This window comes from Camponotus floridanus, unplaced genomic scaffold (assembly GCF_003227725.1).
Source record: "Camponotus floridanus strain SB8 unplaced genomic scaffold, Cflo_v7.5 scaffold3, whole genome shotgun sequence".
Classification (NCBI taxonomy): domain Eukaryota; kingdom Metazoa; phylum Arthropoda; class Insecta; order Hymenoptera; family Formicidae; genus Camponotus; species Camponotus floridanus.
In genome coordinates, this window is record NW_020229436.1 from 901,474 (window position 1) to 907,473 (window position 6,000).

Here is a 6,000-nt window from a genome sequence, read left to right on the forward strand (position 1 = left end):
AGAAATTTTCAATTTGAATCATTTTGTAAAATCGAAAGAAGGTTTATTATGAAATATTAAAAGTAAAAGATTAGACAAATTTGAAATATATAATAATATAATGAAAATCATTTGGAAGAAAAATATTTCTAATCTAATTGAATATTTCAGGATTGGAGAGGGGAAGCGAGAGGCGCCGGCGTCGAAGGGAATTTAAAGGGCCAAATGTGCCTAGATCGGCGCGCGCGCGCGCATCGATCCCTATCGCGGAAGGATTTACAAACACGTTTCGAAAGATCCGTAGTTAATCTCTCTCGGGAAGAGGCGGTAGAGGAGATGTTTGAAGAAAAGGAAAGGAGAGGAGAAGGGGTGGCATTCTCGCGGCTAATAAATTGTGCTCCTTCGTGTAAAAGTATCTCTACCGAAATTCCAATGTTCCCTCATCTCGACACCGGTACAATCGGGGGACTTTCACGACGTCTCGATAATTAGTCGGGTTATCGGGTCCTCTGACACTATCCCAGGTCGATCTACAAGTGTTTGGAATCCGAACGGATCGTACCGGTTTGTTTCGTCGTAAAAATTCGACCCTCGCGCGCGTTGACTAATGAAATCGCGCACGCGTGTCCTTTATCACTCGTCCTGCCTTCCCTCCTTTTCTGTCCCGCGGATAACGATCTCGAGGAATCTGTACGCAGATTCGGAGACGGACGTCGCGTTAAATAATCCAAGTTATCGGCGTTGGAACGGTGCGAATTTACAAACCTGTAACCGGCCCGCGATCGTTAGCGCTGTCCAAGAATGTTAATCGTCGTCGAAAAATGCAACCTTTCAACGAATCCAGCTAAAATCAACGTGAAACTCCTGATTCTCTTGCCGGTTAATTAACCGATAACTTGAATTAATTCGCGAATAAATGTAATTTATAAGAAATTATATTGTTGTTTACGAACATCACGACATCACACGCCTACTTTCAGGATTGCAAGTCGAGTCAATGTGTGACAAGATCGAGATGGAAAAGCAATTTAAAAATCGTAAAATCAATCTTTCTCTGTGAGTCTGCACATTGAGGGTTGTAAGTTTCATGAAATGAGATAAAATTTTCGTCTCAGTCGATTTTAAATTATTTTTATTGCTCAAAATTGCATCGTTGATAGAAGCGAGAAAGAGACATGTATTCGATGATAATTATGGATAATGGCAACGGCGGGTCCACCATTGCACGCGAGCCAAGCTTCGGTAAACTCGAAGACAAGATCGACAAAGAAGAGGAAAGGAGATCCGGATTGATCTCTCGACATCACGCGGATCCGCCCACAACAGAACCGAGGAATCAATGTATTTAACGAGAAGACCGACACAAAGTTAAAGTAACAAGCATCTGCGAGGTCAGAGAGCAAAGATGCTCGAGTCCTGAGAGTCCACTGAAATTAGTGTCCCGCGAATAATTATTTCGAGCGTTTATCTTTAAATGTTGAAATATTTTTAGAAATGCAAACTTTAAACTTTCTATTATATAAGCATCTTTATTTAATTAATGATTATAAAAGGTATTTAATTATTCCTTTGCATCGTGATTTTTATGATTTATTATAATTAGAGTTTTGCAAAATTAATTAAAGTCTATTAAACGCACGTGAATTTTTTTAGATATAATATAAAATTAGACAATAGAAAATTAATTATATTTCCGGATCAACTAAACCGAGATTGAGTTACATGATGAGGAGGATACGAATCTAAATATCAATTGCCTAACGGGGTCATTGTTTCGAGATAATACACACAATACGTTCGACATGACACGCTACAAGAATTCGTGTATTCGCCCTCTATAAACCATCACCGTCGCCGTAGATCCTATCTGAATAATTGTACGAGCCGATCACGAAGATCCAAGATCAAAGCTCGTTTTTACAAGCGTCGTAATTGAGCCATGAAAGCGTGACGAAATCGCCTCGCAACTCGGCTTCATCCAACGTGGACTCAACGTCGCGAGACGTCCTGACGTCGCGTTCGCCCTGGTGACTCTCTTTGCAGCTCGTTTAAAAACTATAGCACATCAGGACGGTGAGCGCAATTCGCTCGCGGGCAGCGCACGCGACCGTCACGTTATAAAACGTAGGAGCGACGTTGATGGATTTCACGCGGACCGTGCGTTATGAAGACATTAGGGGGACGGAAAGGTGCATGAAATTGCGAACGTGAAAATGATCGTTAAATTGCGTCCCGACTACAACAACATGTTAACGACGACGATCAGTCCGTTTCCTTCGTGACGAAGAGAGAGAACGAGAAAGAGAAACAGAGACATCGAGAGGCAGGGAGAAAGAGAGCGGTTTGAACTTTCGACTGACTCTCTCCAGAAGCCCTAATTCGTACTTCGTCCCCGTCGCGATCATCGACTCTGCGGATCACCCTAAGCGAAGTATAATTGGGCTCGTTAAGACCAGGAGGCATCCACCGTAATGGCAGAATTTGTGCGACGCCAGGCAGACAGGCAAGACAGGCAGATTGCACCTGCTCGCGCGCAGTCAACTCGATCGACTTCTTAATCCGACAATGAGCTTTCATGATCTCACCGGTTTCTCGAATCGCGTCATAAATATTCGAATTAAATTCCCGAATTCCGTTTCTTTGAACGAACGCTTGAAATTTCCCTCCGAGTCGGCTGAGGATAGAATCCGATCGTGTAATTTTCGCCATCGCTGAATCGCGACAAGTGACGCGGCGAATCATTCGAGCGACAAGGTAACAATGTCTTTTAAACTTTCTCGTTTTAGCGCGCCTTGCGTCAGCTTTCATTTGCCTCAGGTATATACATCTGAGAATTTCTCAGCTTTATAATTTGACTAAATGATTGGAGATAAATTAGTTTTATTGCCGCGTTTAAGAGAGATTAATTTCATACATTTGTTCCAAATTATTTTGATGAATGAGCTATCTTGTCACATTAATTTATGAAAATATATTTTTCAGAGGCGATTCCTATCAGAGTGAGAGAAACGATGGAAATCTCTAAAAATTATATCCCAATTATATTTCCAAAATAGTAAGAAATTGGTTACGAGGTAATAATTATAAAATTGATTTCAAACACGATCGAGAATTATAAGTGAATAAAAAACATGCGATCTTATCTTCAGTCATTATGACGATACTAAATTGATATATTTACTCGTCGAAGCCGGATTTCTCTGGTGAAATTTAAGAAACAGTCGTGTCACATCAATCGCGTATCCCCGCGGCGCGATTTGATTAATGCTCGTTATTTTATACAAGGTGTCCTCTAGATACATACCTTTTTCCTCCAAATATATAAAATAGATATTAGAGATCAAAATACAGATCAAGATACAGATCAAGATACCTTAAAATTGTTGCTCGATACAAACTGATTTCGGATCGAAGCGAAAAATTAAAACATTCCGAAATGACTAAAAAATATTTCTAATAAATATTAAATGAGTTTACTTGGATCTAATTATCAAGATATTGAAATATAATAATAAAAAAAACATAATTTCGAGTTCGAGAATCCAGAAGGAGATATCGACTCGATTTTAAAAGAATCTTTCAAAGGAGAAGAAGCGCACTTTTGGGACATCTTGTACACATCCTCCGGATTCAAACGCGTCACCGTGAGACGCGCTCGAGAAAAAGAATGTAACGCCGAGAGTGATCGAATCACGGCACCTGCCTAAGCGGTCCACTGTAGAAGCGGCGGCGGCCGCGGGCAATCTAAAAGCCGCGCGAATTACAGGGTCCGCCATCATTACTCGCGAAGAAAGGAAGCGGCTCCGACAAGAAAAAGAAAGAGAGAGGGAGAGAAAGATCGCCGTCCGGCGGGATAAAGGGGTGGAAGGGGGTTGAGCTCAGGGGCCCTTATGAAATAATTGCGGATTTCGCTATCTGATCGCGACATAGATGGCCGTATAGAGAGCGCCAATGGAAGAAAGCTATCTACGTCACGTACGCTCTCCGCGTTTGCGGGGAGAGATACGTGACCCCGAAACTTTTGACCTGCGACCTTTGAAAGGTGCTCGGAAAGGCGCCCGCGATGATAAAACGACGTGGTCCGAAAGATAATTTGCGATCCCCTTCTTGTTACCTTTTCCTTTTAATCGAGAAAACGAGGCCACGTCGCCGCCGTTATTTTTAGGGCGACTAGTTATCGTGCAGAATCTTAACATATTGATATTTAATGTGAAGCAACGATAATCGAGAATACTCTGTCGATCTGTCTTTCATTGTATCGGGATAAAAAAACAAAACTTGGTTATTTTTTATAAAATTTTTATTATTATAAAAGATAGGAATTTTAATAAAAATTTATACAGTATCTCTCTTTCTCTCAAAAGAATAAAAAAGGGAAAGAGATATATTTGTTGTACAAATAATCAAAATTCTCTTAAAAATTTAGATGGCAATATATATATATATAAAATGTTAAAAGAGATTCGAGCGTAAAACACTTAAATTTCTTCGTGTTTACCTCAATTTTTCTGCTTTAATAGATTTCGATCCGTTATCATAAGCGTTTAATGCAAGCTGTATAATCAGCGACGATGTAATCATTGTATAATCGATATAACCGCATATCGGTATCCGCATGATCCGCAATCAACTAACCAATCATTCAGCGACCACCCATGACGACCGGAAGAGCCAGCAGAATCACCAGTAGCAGCTCCCTATCATCGGCGTTGCGAATGTGCTGTCGCATGGTTCACGCAGGTTCGTTTTTTCCTCGACGGGGAATCCACTTTGGCATTTTCGAAAGAAAAGGTCGAACCAGCCAACGCCAACGCCACGTTCCTCGCCACGTGCCGGATCGCATTGCCACGACGACGAAAGTTATCGCTCGTTCTCTCGCTCTCTCGCCTTCGAAGGAGAATACCTGTAAAAGGATCTCAAAGACGAAGGTAAGAGCCTGCCGAATGAATGGAGCGAAACACTCGGATAAAAAGTAACTGTCATGACTCGTCGCTAATCAAGTCACGGTCAAAGTTTCGGCTGGCTTTTCGAATTTCAGCATGAATTGTACCTGCATATGCGTTAAACAAAAAAAAAAGGATTAAGATTTATATATGAGAAAGCGACGGAAATTAATTTTATATTATGCTTAAATAAGAAATGAGCTAACTTTTGCGAATTTTTACACAAATATATAAATTGATAAGAGTTAACGAAACGTGTCTGTAAATTTTCGAATTTGTCGAGCAAAAACTTGAAGAATTTTTTAAGAATAAGGGAGAGATATATATAAATTAAATCAATTTATATCAATTATTGTATCAATGTTAATCGCTCTAGAGAGCGGTTATTTAATCGGGCCTTAGGCCCCGACGCGTCAGCTGGAAGCTAACGTCTGCGCGCGCATCTAATCACCTTTTGAAAAATGATTCATTAGGGAACTAATCAACGAATCAAAGCGAAGCGAGGGAGAGGAAGGGGAGAGGGAGACTCCGAGAGATCCAGCGAGTCCGCATGACGTCATGACGACGCAGTTGCTTTGATGCTGCGTCGGGGGTGGCGGGGGATGCAGGGTCGTTCGGCGCGGATGAGAGATAAATGTAATGCGTTGTAACGAGGGGGGAGGCACACGGGCAGAGCGATTGTAGGGATCCTGCCAAGTACCACTCTATTGTGCGGCGCGACTAACTGACTCGGCCCAAACAATTTGTCGGCGTGTGCAAGACGCACGTTCTCTCTCGACACCCTCCCCCGACTCGTCGCTACGAGCGATCTCTTTTACGGGGTTGTTTGCGCGAATCCGGTGGGCGGGTATAATATATACGTGTCGGCGTGAGAGAAAAAGAGAGACGGTCACGTGTGCGCGTGTTATCTCCAATTTGTAAGAGGGGAGAGGAGAGAGAGAGAGGGGTATGTATAGGGGTTTATATCGAGGGGGATTTTCTCATCGGCTTCTCTCAGAATTAATGCGCTTATAATTAAAAATTTCGTTTGAAATATTTCGGTGTTACTTATATCGAAAATCGACTTATTCGAAGAAGC